This window comes from Prunus avium, chromosome 5 (assembly GCF_965620075.1).
Source record: "Prunus avium chromosome 5, drPruAviu1.hap1.1, whole genome shotgun sequence".
NCBI lineage: Eukaryota > Viridiplantae > Streptophyta > Magnoliopsida > Rosales > Rosaceae > Prunus > Prunus avium.
This window is the reverse complement of record NC_142288.1, coordinates 23,434,663-23,451,445: the sequence shown is the minus strand read 5'-3', so window position 1 is coordinate 23,451,445 and position 16,783 is coordinate 23,434,663. Positions and strand designations below refer to the sequence as shown.

General features: G+C 36.9%; 1 non-coding gene and 1 pseudogene across 1 annotated transcript; one reads left to right on the top strand and one right to left on the bottom strand.

Moving 5' to 3' along the window:
- Nucleotides 1-10,861: 10,861 nt before the first annotated feature.
- TRNAC-GCA (transfer RNA cysteine (anticodon GCA)) lies at nucleotides 10,862-10,933 on the bottom strand. The gene has a single exon. It is a non-coding gene; the product is annotated as a tRNA-Cys (tRNA).
- A 4,750-nt stretch (nucleotides 10,934-15,683) lies between these two features.
- Nucleotides 15,684-16,563, top strand: LOC110771742 (uncharacterized; annotated as a pseudogene).
- Nucleotides 16,564-16,783: the final 220 nt, after the last annotated feature.

The window sequence follows — 16,783 nt, the reverse complement described above, 5'->3', positions numbered from 1 at the left end:
CTCTTAAGTTTTATTATTGTGTAAAAAGACAAAAAAGGTCATCCAACTTAATACTTAACCCTAGTATATCTACACACACACCATACACCCCACCACTCTTCATATTATAAGTTTTAGAAAAACACAAACTCCTCTACACCCTAATTTTGTATGGGAACTCTACACCCTATTATCATATTACTATTCTCTTTCAATCCGAGAAACCAACTACACTCTCATCTTCTCTATCAAAACCTCCTAGTTCATTCTCAAATTTTTAATAATAATAATAATAACAGAATAATTCTGCTACTACATTTGATAATAGTGTTTTTATCTCTTTAAGTAATGTGAGGTTGAAATGAACTTAGAGTGGTGAGGGGCAAGATAGCAGGGTGTGGGGTGTGAGGTTGATGAGTTTTTTATTTTTTATTTTTCTGTTGAGTGTGTATTTAGGGGTAGTTTGAGAAGATAGTGGGTTTTCTTGGGAATTGTGAAAATTTGAATTAGAAGTTAAGGTGAACTTAGAATATGAGGTGAACAAAGATAAGTGTGGGGTTTAAATAGAAAAACTCAACAAAAAAAAAAAAAAAAAAAAAAGAATGAGAGAGAGGAGTTTTAGAAGTTTGTGTTTATTGCCAATAAAGTAAGAGTAATGCTATTTGGACACACAACATTGACACACTTAGTGACACCCGCTGATGTGTCAATGTATCATTTGCTCTTCTTTTCTCCTCGTTTTCTATTCAGCGAATGATACATTGACACATCAGCGGGTGTCAACTAAGTGTGTCAATGTTGTGTGTCCAAATAGCATTACTCATAAAGTAATAAATGCAAAGTTAAGTGCATTTTAAATGAATTCTGAACCGTTAGATTGGGATAGATCTAAGGGCTAAAGATGTGTGTAAAAAAGTGTGGTTTTATGTATGTCCCCCGATATATATATATATACCATCCTCGTCCCTCCTCGAACACCATACCCAATAAATTCCCCATACCCGTTCCCATTCATACCCGATCCATTAGGGTCGAATCCCCCAGAAGATCCTTACCCGAGGGAAAATTGCTATCCCTAGTTGGGGAGCTCCACTAGGGTGTTTTAGGTTCATGTTGTTCTTTTTACCCCCCAACAAAAGAAGCAAAAAATTTACATATATTATGCAAAATAGTTTTTATTTGGAAAGAAACGACATAAGAAGCTCTCTTGTTTTTAACAAAAATTTAAAGTTTAAAATAAATTAAAGGTTGTATCTTTATTGAACACAACTACCCATTTAATCTTTTTTAATTCTAAATAAAAAAAACGAAATGACAAGCATGTGTGAAGGAGCTAGTGATAATGATGAGAGTGCTACATTTACAAGAGTGTATAAAGCTTTTTAAAGATTAAAAATATGAGCTTCCACGTGGAATATGGAGTTGTGCTTAATCAATGGGGTCGTCGAGAGGTTGCCCATCATCCCTATCGAGTGCTAGAGAGCACAACTTCTTGGTTCATAATTGTATATCATTTTGTACCCTTCTAGCTTATGATTTGGTTATGTTTTTGAGTTAAACTTGTGCTTTTAATCCTTTTTGTGTTTATCTTTCAGTTCATTGAGCTTTAGGTAATAATGATGGCTTTGGATAGTAAATGATGCAATCCGTGCATGTTAGGGCCTAATTTGGATGAATGGATGAAGAGCTTAAAGACAAACTCAATTTTGGCTACAGTCCCCTGCCAGCCCAGTTTCGTAGGTCATATTGCAAGCTTTGTTTCAGCAACCTACATAGCTCGGATGAGGCCACATTCTTCATGAAAGTTGTTCCAATGGGTGTATACTATAACATATCCGAAATTCAGCCCCATTGGATAATTGTGGAGTCTGTTACCTAGCAAACACAGAGCCATGCTCAGGATGGATTTTATCAGCGCGCAAAATGAGTTAGCATTTTGTTTTGGCCTTAACTTCCTCCTCCGATCTTGGATTGGCCCAAATGATATATGGCTGGAAAGAAGACATTCTGAACTTCAAGTTTGAGTGCTTAAAGTCTTAATTTCCTTAAGGGAAGCCCAATTCGTAAGCCCTTGAAGTTGCTGGTCATGCTGACCTCAGGATGAGCTATTATTTCTGGTTGGAAGCTTGGTCATGGTGACATGAAGATGAGCTAGGGCTGCTGGTGGGATTTATTAGTGAAGTGCATCAACCATTTCAGATTTTATAATGCAAGTGTTGTATGCATTAGTGAAGTGCATCAACCATTTCAGATTTTATAAAACAAGTGTTGTATGCATTAGCCATACTTAATTCAGATTTTCAGCTTCCTTAGGCCTATATATAGTGAGGTTTCCCAAGCTTGTAAACACACCCCAAGGGGGGGAGCTCTCAAACACTTCTCTAGAGCTCCCTTCCCTTCTCTCCCTCAAATTCTCTTAGTTTCTCTTTCTAGTTTTCAATTGTTATAATGAGATCTTTGTGCTGAAATTCTCCTTAAGTTTTTCCAAGTTCTACTTAATTTTCATTGTTATGTAAATTCTTTTCTTTAGTTTCAAGTTTGATTAGTTTCCAAGTTTCAATTATGGTTTTTGTTCTTATTCATTATGCTTATAAGTTAATATGCTAGTTTGAATGATTGATCACCATTTAGGCTTGCATGTTAGCTATCTTGGTTTGAATTAAGAGTAGACACCATGCTTTAATTCGAATTGAACTATGAATAGGAAGAGTATGTATGGACATTCGACAACAGGGATTAGATACATATTTGGTTGTTTAAAATGTTCTTCTATGCTTAATGGGTTCCTAATGCTTAATTTTAGGTTAGACAACAAATGATCAAATTAGGGAATTAGGAACACAAGGTTATGACCACACACCATGGCTTAATCATACTTTAGCTAGAATCAATCCATTAATCTAATTGAACTTGGGAACTTATCTGCTTGAGTTAGTTATTTCTTTCTTCCTTGTTTTATTTATTTCCTTTCTTTTTCATTTCTGTTTTGTGTAGGAGAAATGAATGGGATCATTCAATCACCAATCCTCGTGGGATCGACCTCGCACTTACATACGCTATACTACCGAACGGCTCGTGCACTTGCGAGTATCACAAGTTGAGGATGCAGCTTAATCCATTTTGATGCAGCTGAAATCCACACAACAAGTTTTTGGCGCCGTTGCCGGGGATTGGCAACATAGTTTGGTTCTATTTCTTTTCCCTACTTGTTTTATTTTTATTTTTCATTTTCATGTTTTTCTAGACAATTTCAAGTTTTAAAGATAATGACGTTAATGGACAAGTTGTGTTTGTAGTCCAACAGAAAAGGACAATTGCCCAACAAGCAAGAGAACTGGGTTTAAGTCCCAGCTTACACAACCCATTGGTGCTTGTTGCTTTGAAGCATGGAATTGGATGTGTGTTGATTTTCCTTTTCATTTTAGTTTTTATTTCCTAATCCTTTTAATTCCATTTCAAGTTTGTGTGTTTGTTTTAGCAATTTATGATAGCTTAATAAAAATGGAGAGATATGGCAACCTCAATCATAAGAATGGGAAGTGTGGAGCAATGGGAGAAGTCGCGACCTCCAAGTGCATCACATTCGACCTAATTGCTTCAAGGGGGAGCATTTCAATCCTTTCTCTTATTTGAATTATGTTTATTTCCGTCATTGTTTTTACCTTTTGGTCCGCGTTGAGTTCTTTTTTTTTCTGTGCTGAATCCAACCATATAAAGAACGTGAAATTTGGACTTACGGTTGGAAAGTTATAGCCTAAAAACTGAACACAGGTCGAAGCTGAAAAACAGAGAAACGAATCTGTCCAAATGGTGATAAACGGGTGATAGAAAGTGCTGTTTGTGTTTTTCTTTGATTTATTGGTTTGTTTCTTTTAGTACAACAATTTATGTTGTTTGTTTGAATTTGTTTTGAGTACTTAGTTCATTTTCGTTTATGGTTTGTTGTTCCATTTTATCTTAATTTGTTTTTGTTTCTTATCTTAAAAATTTTAAAAAGATTTTTCATATGAGCTGACTTATGGTAACTCCAGTGAGCACTTCCGTCAATACAGTGTCTAGGAGTTCTATAGGCGACACCTTCGGTGTCTAAGAAGTTTGGGTTTTAAGCGGGACCATTGTGACCCCTCCAACCTTCCCGGATCCCCTGGCTGTGTTTTCTGAGGCCCTTAACTGGTCATCCGTGAGTTGCTTGTATATTCTTGTGTTTTTAAATTAAGTTTATTTTTATTTTCTTTGTTTTCTTTTCTGTTGAGTCTTTGTTTTTTATTTGTTTTTGTTTTGTTTCGTTAAGTTAGTTTATGTTTTTATTTACGTGGTTTGGTTGGTTAGTTTATTTCTGAGTGTTAAAACACATTTTTATTTCAAACATTGCATAAAAAAAAAAATAAAAAAAAAAACCACAAAACAACAAAAACAATAAAAAAAAAACAAAACAAAACAAAAAAAAGAAATATTCTTCATCTTCTTCATCATCATGGCTTGCCTCTATTTTCTCGCACTTGTAGAATCTGCAGCAGCTCCACATGGTCCTCATTTTTTCTTTGCAGTGCTTCCACGTGCTGATTGGCACAGTAGAGCCGCTTCTGCAAGTCCGCCACCATAGCCTTCAAGGAAGCTATTTCCTCGCTCATCGCGGCACACTCCCTTGTCCTCGCTAGTAGGCGCATGCCCAAATTGGTAGCGGAGACCGTGTGGAGCACAGTTAAATTGTGGGACTCCTCTACCGCTGCCTTGTCAGACCTCTGTGCCACATGCAGATGATCTGTCGGAGTGAGCTTGCTGCTAATCATGCCTCCTAGCAGCACTGCTCTGTTCGGCAGTGCCTCAGAAAAGTTCGGTATTGCCTCAGCAAAGTTTGAGGCCGTACCGTGATGATATGTGGAGTTTGGGAAGACACGGTTTGGAGGAGCCCTTATCTGGGCATTCGGAGGTGCAAGGGACAGCTCAAGGTCGAGATCATCAAGGTGAGTGCATGAGGATGCCATTTTTTTGTTTCTGGATTTTTTGATGTTTTTCCTTGAGTTTGCAGGAAGAAATGCTGGGTATCATCCGCTTGTAGAGGCGTGCTTTAAATAGACATATGCTGATGAAGGTGCCAACACCATTTCGGATTTCCCGGGCATGCTCGACCTAATCGCTTCAAGGGGGAGCACCTTTACTTTCACTTTACTTTTCTTTTTTCCGTGTTTTCTGGTGTTTTATTGTTTTGCCCGTTACTTTCATTTTCTAGAGCTTTGTGTTTTTTCCTTTCCCTTTCGGCTATCATCTTTATTTTATTTTAGTTAGGGAACTGTGCTTCCATTTCCGTTTGTCGTCTTCGTTTGATTTAAGTTTGGAAAGTGTGCTTTCTTTTCCGTTTTCTTTTTCCTTCTGCAAATTTACTCTTTTATTTCCAAAACAAAATAAAGACAAAAACAACCAAAAAAATAAAATAAATTAAAATAAAAACATCAATAATGCAGTAGGAAATCATTTCTTCTCGGTGCTTGGTGTCTCGACCATTGGAGCTTTGAGTTTGGCCCTCTGGCTGTCCTCTTCCGGGGCTTCACGCACAGCTTCTTGGGGCTCATCACTTGAGCTCCCAAAGATCGCAATCTTAGCTTGAGCGTAACTACTCTCGCGATCTGCTTGTTTGCGTTTACCCGGTCGGTCTAGGTCCTCCAGCTGCTTTCGCATGTCGCGAGAATACAACTCTACCATCTTTGATAGGTTTCTATTCTCGTCCCGCAATACTTCTAGCTGGTGTCGATTCACCTCCACTATCCTTGACCTTTCCCTTTTCAAGCTTTTTATAGCAGTCTGACACTCCTCAACCATACTTCGCTCTGCCGCCAACTGACCTTTCAGCACCTCTACCTCATGGGACTTCGCAAGTAGGCGATGACCCAAACTTGCGACTGTTGCCGTACTCTGCACGCTCAGTGCCAGGGCATCGCTCACGACCCGGTTGTCATCCCTTGTCCCCAGAACACGTATATCTTTAGGAGTCACCAGATTTCTGCCCACTCCAATGGCAACATCGTTGTCCAGGAGTATTGAGTCAGTTACTGTCACAGGCCCCCGTGCGGAAGCAAAGTAGGGCATCCATACTGGTGCCGCTGCTTGGCCTCGTGTCTGAGTCGGTGGAGCTAGGTTGAGATCCAACGAAAATGGGTAGTTAGAGGCCATTTGATTTCTCACTCTCTTTTCTTCTTTCTTTCTTTTCTCTTTTGTGTGTTCCTGAGTTTGTTTTTTTTTTACCCTTTCTTTTTACCTTTTATAGACTTAGTCTGCTAAACCCTAGCCGCTGCGGTTCTGAGTTCTGTGCGGCCCTTACCACTTATCTCTATATGTCGCCGCACCCGTTTCCCAACCCCCTTAATTGCATTTTCACCTTTCACCACCTTCAAGTGAAAAAGTCGTCGCGCCTTCCTACGAGTCTAATAATTCTAGCTTGGGGGATGTGAAAGCGGCCTCTGCACGCCGACACGTCCCTCACCTATTTTCCCCGTGACTTCCCAGGAACCAAGGCATCAAGGACCACACTTTTTCTGTTTCGTAAATACCCGCCTTCGCACTCCCAATTCACGTTTCATTAAATTAAAATAAATAAATAAATAAAAATAAATTAATAATAACATGTGGGCTTCGGACTTCATTGTGGGCTTTGGGTTTTCACCGTTGTTAGGTTTCAAAGTGTGTTAACTTCTTTTGGGTTGGGCTTTCAATCGTTTGGGTTTTGGTTTGTGTAAGACTGTTTGTTTTCTGTTTCGAGTGTTTTACTGTTTCGTTTTTTTATTTTTATTTTTTTTGTTTGTTTGTAATTTTTATTTTGTAATTATTTTATTTCAATTCTTGTGTGTTTTGTGATTTTATATTTACTTTAGTACCTTTCATTTCTTGTTATGACATTGCTTGTTCCTAATTTTTAAACATTGAGGACAATGTTCATATCTAGGTTTGGGGGTATTGGAGTTTACCAAGTAAATTTAGTTTCTCTTATTAAAAAAAAAATATATATATTTCTTGCTTGTTTTTTTTCTTTTTCTATATTTTGAGTCTTGTTTTGTTTTGAGTCACTTTCCGAACACATTTGATGAGATTGTGATAAATGTTTGCATGACTTAAATGAAAATTGAATTTTATTTATTTATTTATTTATTTATTTGTGTTCCTTGTAAATTCTTCTTGTAAAATAAAAAAAATAAAATAATTCATTAATTAATTAATTTGGCATCGTTCTAGCATGATATGTTCGAAACCTTCTTTGCACTTGCCATTTGTTTCATAATTTTCCAATTAAAGGATTTGCATGACCCAAAGAATTGTATCAAGCATAAATTAGACTTATATAACCATATAATGTGAGCTTTTGAGCCTTGTGCTTCATTTCATGAGTGTTATACACATACTCTTATTTTCTTGTCATCAAAGTTGTTGTTTGATCTCATTATTCATTGATTTGGTTGAACACTTAAAAGTCATTCATTCTTATGCAATTTGATTTCATGACATTTAAAGAAATGATATTAAGGCCTTCTTTGGATCGTTTGTGCCTTTCAAGCTAACCTTATGCATGCTTAAGCATGATTTTCCATTGTTAACCATTTTGAGCCTACATGTAAACCTTTTCTTTCATTTTACCAATTATATTTCCTCGCCTTAGCCCGAAAAACAAATATTTACCTTTCTAAGGAACTCATGAGCTCTAATTTGGATGTGTTTTTCATGCTAAGTTTGGGAAGGGATATTACATAGAAGAAAAAAAAGAAAAAAAAAGAAAATCACACAATTGGTGAAAGAAAAGAAAAGAAAAAAGTTATGATTAAATGGTAGTTGAATGAAATTTTGTTTTTGGGTTTCATTGGTGTTTGGAAAGGAGTTTAAATCATTGTAAATGAAGGTATAAGGAGTTTTGATCGTGTAAAAGAAAAAATCTAATCGTGATGATTCGAAGTCTTGTAAACAATTGTTTTATGCTCTTATATTTTGAGTTTCTTGGACTTTGTTTTATCCATACCCTTCATTTCTTACTCACCTTACACCCTTGGCCCCATTACAACCTATGCTAAAGACCTAAATTGATCTTAAATCTCATGTGGTTGAATTGCATTCATTTTTCTACTTTTAAGTGTTTGGCCTCCTTCTTGAGATCATATTAATGCAAGTTCTTCATCTTCCTATTTTTGAGTTAAGTACCTTATGATTTAACTCTAATCCCATGTCTATAACTGAGTGTTGCATTGTAGCCCTCTTCTGAGTGATTCATTTGTGAGAGGACAACTTTGGTGAGATTTGAAGTTGCATTTGTGCTTGGTATGATTTTTGAAATTGTGTGGAAACTAAGATTGGGGAATTTGTTGCATTTGGCTATCACACTACTACACTTTGAGCATATTATGTTTTGAACTTTGCCGCTTTGTGAATAATGTCTAAAATTGAGCTTTTATTGTCAAAACGTTTAAGTCATGTGCATGAGTCATTTCTCTTCACAAAATGTTCGGAAAGATTGTTTTGAGTTTTTATTTTGATTTTGTTTTTTTTGTTTTTTGTGTTTTGTGTTTTGTTTTTATTTTTATGTTTGTTTTTGGTTTTGGTTTTGCTTAAGAACTAACAAATCTAATAAGTTTTCTAACCATTTTGTTTTGTAGAGTTAGAAAAACGTTTGTGGGTATCGTAACTGTTAAACCCTCAGGAGACACAACTCCTCCTACTAGGGATGTCTAGAGGTTTAAAGGCTTGTTGCATTCGCTCAATGCAATCGAGTTACCTACGAAAGTGGTCTAGTTAACTTCTTGTTTTGTTTTTAACTTTGTTTTGTGTTGTTTTGCTCGAGGACTAGCAAAATCTAGGTTTGAGGGTATTTGATTGGTTCATAATTGTATATCATTTTGTACCCTTCTAGCTTATGATTTGGTTATGTTTTTGAGTTAAACTTGTGCTTTTAATCCTTTTTGTGTTTATCTTTCAGTTCATTGAGCTTTAGGTAATAATGATGGCTTTGGATAGTAAATGATGCAATCCGTGCATGTTAGGGCCTAATTTGGATGAATGGATGAAGAGCTTAAAGACAAACTCAATTTTGGCTACAGTCCCCTGCCAGCCCAGTTTCGTAGGTCATATTGCAAGCTTTGTTTCAGCAACCTACATAGCTCGGATGAGGCCACATTCTTCATGAAAGTTGTTCCAATGGGTGTATACTATAACATATCCGAAATTCAGCCCCATTGGATAATTGTGGAGTCTGTTACCTAGCAAACACAGAGCCATGCTCAGGATGGATTTTATCAGCGCGCAAAATGAGTTAGCATTTTGTTTTGGCCTTAACTTCCTCCTCCGATCTTGGATTGGCCCAAATGATATATGGCTGGAAAGAAGACATTCTGAACTTCAAGTTTGAGTGCTTAAAGTCTTAATTTCCTTAAGGGAAGCCCAATTCGTAAGCCCTTGAAGTTGCTGGTCATGCTGACCTCAGGATGAGCTATTATTTCTGGTTGGAAGCTTGGTCATGGTGACATGAAGATGAGCTAGGGCTGCTGGTGGGATTTATTAGTGAAGTGCATCAACCATTTCAGATTTTATAATGCAAGTGTTGTATGCATTAGTGAAGTGCATCAACCATTTCAGATTTTATAAAACAAGTGTTGTATGCATTAGCCATACTTAATTCAGATTTTCAGCTTCCTTAGGCCTATATATAGTGAGGTTTCCCAAGCTTGTAAACACACCCCAAGGGGGGGAGCTCTCAAACACTTCTCTAGAGCTCCCTTCCCTTCTCTCCCTCAAATTCTCTTAGTTTCTCTTTCTAGTTTTCAATTGTTATAATGAGATCTTTGTGCTGAAATTCTCCTTAAGTTTTTCCAAGTTCTACTTAATTTTCATTGTTATGTAAATTCTTTTCTTTAGTTTCAAGTTTGATTAGTTTCCAAGTTTCAATTATGGTTTTTGTTCTTATTCATTATGCTTATAAGTTAATATGCTAGTTTGAATGATTGATCACCATTTAGGCTTGCATGTTAGCTATCTTGGTTTGAATTAAGAGTAGACACCATGCTTTAATTCGAATTGAACTATGAATAGGAAGAGTATGTATGGACATTCGACAACAGGGATTAGATACATATTTGGTTGTTTAAAATGTTCTTCTATGCTTAATGGGTTCCTAATGCTTAATTTTAGGTTAGACAACAAATGATCAAATTAGGGAATTAGGAACACAAGGTTATGACCACACACCATGGCTTAATCATACTTTAGCTAGAATCAATCCATTAATCTAATTGAACTTGGGAACTTATCTGCTTGAGTTAGTTATTTCTTTCTTCCTTGTTTTATTTATTTCCTTTCTTTTTCATTTCTGTTTTGTGTAGGAGAAATGAATGGGATCATTCAATCACCAATCCTCGTGGGATCGACCTCGCACTTACATACGCTATACTACCGAACGGCTCGTGCACTTGCGAGTATCACAAGTTGAGGATGCAGCTTAATCCATTTTGATGCAGCTGAAATCCACACAACACACAACTTCATCAGAGTTTTGATTTTTGTAATTTTTCCAATGGTCGTCTTTGCTTCTAATTTTTCAATCATACATGTTTTTTTGGTTACCATGAATTTCATTTTACAACACAATTCAAACAAAATTACGATTGTGATAATAGAAAAAGACTAATTAGTTAAAAGTAGAAGCAATTAGCTTATATATATGTATATATTATTTGAGGGACACTATTTAGGGTCCCCTACTATTTTTTTTTTCTTCCAAAGATCCAAATCATCTATTTTTTTAATTCTACATTCATAGATTATGTAGGATACAATTGGATATCGAACCAGTTTTTGATTTGTCTAATTTTTTGCAAAGATGATCTATAAATGTAGATTTAAAAAAATTTATGGAAGGGCCTAACCGGGTTCAAACCGGGAACCTCTTGATCTGCAGTCAAATGCTCTACCACTAAGCTATGGACCCAACTATTGATATTATTTCCCCCGCAAAGAACTATAAACGCTACACATACGGGTGATTTCAAAAAGTAGCTAGCTTTTCATTTTTTTCTTTATATAAATAATTTTATTTAAATGTTGCTCTATAATTATGAATTTCAATATATTTCTATTTAAAAGATTCTCCATATATTTCGTTCCCATATATTAATGGCTTCAGTGGTGTCATGTGACAAGATGTATCCCAAAAATATTTCTTCCTTGGAAGCCATTACAATACTTGAGTGCAAACCTAGCAATGAAATGGTCCAAAATAACTATTTTTCACAACTTCTATTCTAAAATAAACCCCTTTACATTAAAGAGATTGTATGGGACAGTGACTATTATAGAATAAAAATTGTGAAAAAGGGCTATTTTAGCACAAACCCCAAATTAGCAAGCCTATCCAATTATAACATAAAAAAAAGTATGTACTTCGCTAATATGATTATGAACACACAAGTATAGCCGTGCGGCTCGGCTATACTATTTTTAATTTATAAGTATAGTATAAAATTATGGTACTTTCTAATTTAGGCCTCTAATTTATATATCATTTTATTTTGCATGATTTTGGTATAAATTTATAATTTATAATACAAAATAACAATAATAATAAAATATAAAAAAGGCCCCGTCTGATGCCGGCCTACCACCTAGCGATTTTTCGACCATTGGCATTTTCATGTTCTTTTTTCCTAGATGAAATGCATGTTGCTTTATCATACAACGCATTCCAAACAATAAGCTTACGTGCATTAACAAGATACTCATCAAGCACCATGAGTGTTTGGCCAGACAGACTTGATATGCAGGTATGGGAGGTGCTATTGGTTTCCATTTCAACGACAATGAGGAAGACGATCTGTAAGATGAGCTTTAGCAATCATTCAACAACTCAATTAGCTGGGCATTCAGATCTGTCACCCAAAATTCAATATATTTTAATTTTCAGAAAAGGCTACCTGGGCTAGAGCCCATGGTAGCCCTTAACTTGGTTTCGCCAGTGTGTTCAACTCGAAACAAATTTATAGTTGGTGGAAAGGCCCAAGAATATTGAAACTATTAATGCAAAACTTTCATCCTTGACGTGGAATACTGTCAACAAATTCACAACAGTTTCTGAAATTATGATTGAAATCACATGGGATTATCATATCAAATATTTCAACGACATTTTCAAAAACTAATGCCATTGAATGGAGGATTTGAGTCTCACACGCCTTGAGCAGTAAACATAAGACCAAGAGGGATGTCTACACGAAAGGCAATACGGTTGTGTTGCGTACTTGGATAAATTTTGGACCTTGGGATAGACTCCTTCGCTTAAATTGCTACTACGTACTCTCTTGTTCTTGTTTAAAATATCAGTAAATTTTGGTGCCTATATGGTTAACTATTACTAATCCTGAATTACTACAATTATCATGCTATTTTGCCTAAATAAGGGTTTGAGCTTAATTATGATATGATCTTGCTTGCTTGCTGCAATATCATCTTCCTTTTTTTTTTTTTAATCAATGGGTATCCATGTGTAGATGACGGGGATTTGGATTTTACCTTTCTTTAATATTGAGATTAAAGATAGTAGAAACACTAAAAAAGACTTCACTCTTGAAAAAACAGTAAATCCCACATTGGAGAAGTATAATACTTGTGAAGTACTTAATATTGTTAACTCCTAAAATTTTGATTGCCGAGCCTAGTAACGTGGGCTTGTGATTCAATGTGGAGGTAATAAAGATGGAATGTGAATTTGGTCTTATTAGGTAGAAAACCTACGGCCCAGTGCCCTAAGTTCAGCCCATTATTTAATTGCACTACTTAGTGGCCCAGCCACAAAAGTAGCTTTCTGCAAAGACGCCAGTGCCCAGGAATTTGTGGTGACCTATGTTGGTGGCTTATTTGTGGAAAGGCAGTTTGGCTTATCAGAGCAGCTGAGCCCGCCCACTACGAACTTACTGGGCCAGGCCGAGGTGGTCCACTCTTGACCTCTGACCGCCACCTCTTAACAAGTTTTCTTTTTAACTTGAATTTTAATCATTTTTATTTATTTAACTTACCCTTTTTTTTTCTTTTCTTTTTTATGGCATTAAAATTTAATTTGTGTAACATCAAGCTAGTGCCATCCATTAATTCAAGATCGGAGGAAGGGAGTTGAATGCAAATACATCCTCTGATATCAAATTCAAATCATGTTACCTCTCTCAGGGTCTTATATATTAAGCAGACACATATTGAAAAGAACATTAGCCACAACTTCTTCAAGGTCTTATATTCTATCTTCTCCCAAGACACAACAAGAAGAAATGGCTTTCCACATCCGCTCCAACAGCTTCCCCTCAAGGCCACACCCGTTCAAGAAGTCGATGAACATTTGTGTGGATTGAGATTCTTCTGAGGCCACCTCCACCCTCCTCGTCAATCAGAGCCACAAACTAAGTGGCCTCCAAGACTTGCACGATTGTATTGATAGGTTGCTTCAGTTGCCCCTCACTCAACAAGACTTGGCCCTTAATTAATTAGAAATTGACTAATGAGCTATTAGATAACTCACCTAGGCTCTTGGATGTTTGCTGCAGTGTCAATTATGCCCTGTTGCAAACCCAGGAATGTGCACAAGAACTTCAATCAATCCTACGAAGAAGGCGGGGAGGGAGGTGAGAAACTGGAGTCACAAGTGAGATTAACAAATACTTGACCTTTGGATGAACCTTAAGGCTCGGGCTTCCTTCTGTTAAAAGGACAAACAGGATACAATTTGGCGTGTTCCCCTTGGTATAATCATCCTTTTAACCAATGCGGAAGGAAGATTGTTTTGTAATTAATATAGAGTCCTTTTCTCCTTCTATCTTTAAAAAACAGTTATCCCACATTGAAAAAACATAACCCTTGTTAACTACTTATATTGTTAACTCCTAAAATTTTGATTGCCGAGCCTAGTAACGTGGGCTTGTGACCCAACGAGGGGGCATTAAAGGTGGAATGTGGGAAGGTCTTGTTAAGACGCGACTAACAGGTCCAGTGCCGGTGTTTCCCCTATGGTTATAGTAGGCTTCTACAAAGATGCTCCCAAGTTGATGGCTAATCTCAGTTGGCTGGTTGGCAGCATTGTGGAAAGGCAGTTGACTTATCAGAGCAGCTGTGGCAGACATAACGGCATCTGATCTCACTCTGGGCCGATTGAGACCCGCTCTTGACTTGACCAATGACCACCACCTTTTTACCTCCCTCCTCCCACAACCCACGATGCCAGCCCAATTCCTCTCTTTTTTTTCGTTTTTATATGTATTAGCTTTTCGATTTTGAACATAAAAAAACATACCTTGCATGCAAATACATCATCTATCGGATATCAAATTCATGCCCAATCTGCTTTGTAAATATTCCAATTATTATCATGCTATCCATGGCGTCAATTAAAGTTAATTCAGAGAACATCTTCCTAACGGATAGAGACCAAGATTAAGAAAAATTACAAATAAAAGGAAAAAATAATTTTTTTATAGAAAGTCAGTGTTTGACCCGAAACAAATTTGTAGAGGCCAAGAATATTTAAACTATTAATGCAAAAGTTTCATCCTCACGTGGGATAATCTCAAAAAATTCAAAGGAGTTTTTGAAATTATGATTGAGATCACATGGGATTTTTGCAAGCAAATCAAATATCTCAAGGGAGATGAATAATCAACAACTAATGTCTAATAGCATTCAAAGGAGTATTTGACTACACGCTTTGAGCAGTAAACATTATACCAAGAAGAATGTCTAAACTCGGCCGTACGGTTGTGATGTATATATACTTGCATGAAGCATACACAATAAATTCTCCAAAGGCCTTTAATTCTATACAAGAAAATTACTGAACTGCTCGAAATAGAGTTTTATTCCTTTTCCTCTTCTCTCTTGAAAAAACCGTAGATCCCACATTGGAAAAATATAATAAGTGTTATGTACTTAATATTGTTAACTCCTAAAACATTGCTCGTCGAGCTTAGTAATGTGAGCTTGTGACCCAACATGGGGGCATTAAAGGTGGAATTTGGAACTTAGTGTAAGACGTGGACAAACTATGGCACAATGCTCTCGGCACGGTTGCTCGCGGGCTACCCTACGAGCAACCATGGTGGCTTATCAGAGCGGCTGTCGATCATGCTAGGCCTAGGTCCGCTCTTCACCTGACCGCCACCTTTTTTAGTTTTCTACGATTTTCCATTACCTGTACAGATTTAATTCAAAACCTATACATTTTCTTCTGTCAATCTCTCCAACCACAGTAGGCAGCCAATCCACTTTTGCTTTGCTTATTAATTCGAAATAAAATGTTTGGGGAGCAGTCCAATTCATAGAGTCTGCTAGCTACAAACCATTTTTCATCATCATGGAAGCATAACGCAATTGCACATGATCATTGAAAAATACAGATTGCAAATCTTGCCTGCTATTACTTGCTTAACAATCATGCCAAGGACCTGAAAAATAATATGAACTTGATCAGCATATAATTGAGTTTATGCATTAGAGTTAAGCATGTTAGTTTATAGAACTCTATCCAATATGTTAGTTATGAGCTAAATTAATGAGTTCATGAGTTGGGATCCAATTCAAATCATGTTACCCTTCTCACTGATATGATTGAAGAGGATGACCATGTCCCCCTCCTCAACCAACACTATATATTAAACAAACACATGGAAAATATATTACATTAACCACTTCTTTCAAGGTCTTCTATTCTATCTTCTCACAATACACAACAAGAAGAAATGGCTTGCCACATTCGCTCTAACAGCTTCCCTTCAAGGCCACACCCAATTGTTCAAGAAGTTGATGAACATTTGTGTAGATTGAGGTCTTCTGAGGCCACCTCCACATCATCAACATCAATCAGCCACAAACTAACTGGCCTTCAAGACTTGCATGATTGTGTTGATAGCTAGGTTGCTTCAGTTGCCCCTCACTCAACAAGCCTTGGCCCAAGAGCAGAATGAGAAATCGACTAATGAGCTATTAGATGGTTCTCTCAGGCTCTTGGATGTTTGTAGCAGTGCCAAGGGTGCCCTGTTGCAAACCAAGGAATGCGTACAGGACCTTCAATTGATCATGCGAAGAACGCGAGGAGGTGAATCTGGAGCACTCACAACTGAGGTCAGGAAATACTTGACCTCAAGGAAGATGGTGAAGAAGGCAATCCACAAGGCTATGGTAAATCTCAAGGGATCCAGTTTCTCATCCCTCAGCAAGGACAATGAGACTATTGCCGTGGTTAGCACGTTGAGAGATATTGAGGCAGTTACTCTCTCAGTGTTTGAATCACTCCTGTCCTTCATCTCTGGTCCAAATTCAAAGCCGAGCAGCAGCTGGTTATTGGTTTCCAAGATTATTCGCACCAAAAGAGTAGCTTGTGAGGAAGAAACAGAAGCAAATGAATTTGCCCTAGTGGATGCTGCTCTGCAATCATTCTTTAAGACAAGCAAATCTGACCACAAGAATGCAGACAACCAGCTTGACAATCTGGAGTCATGCATTCAAGATCAGGAAGAACAACTTGACTGCCTATTTAGGCAGTTGATTAAAACAAGAGTCACCCTCCTCAACATCCTAAACCGCTAAATACATAGATTAGCTTTTTCGATTTTGTACATGAAAAACACACGTGTATACAAATCATCCTCTGGATACGAAATGATTACTCATTTGCTTAATTGTCAATTATTGTCCACCATTTCCATCCTATATATTGATCCTCTTATCAATATCTATACTTGGTCTATTTGCAAGAGACGATGAATTAACTCTGACTCTAAGTAACTCAGAGGAGTATCGAAAAGTA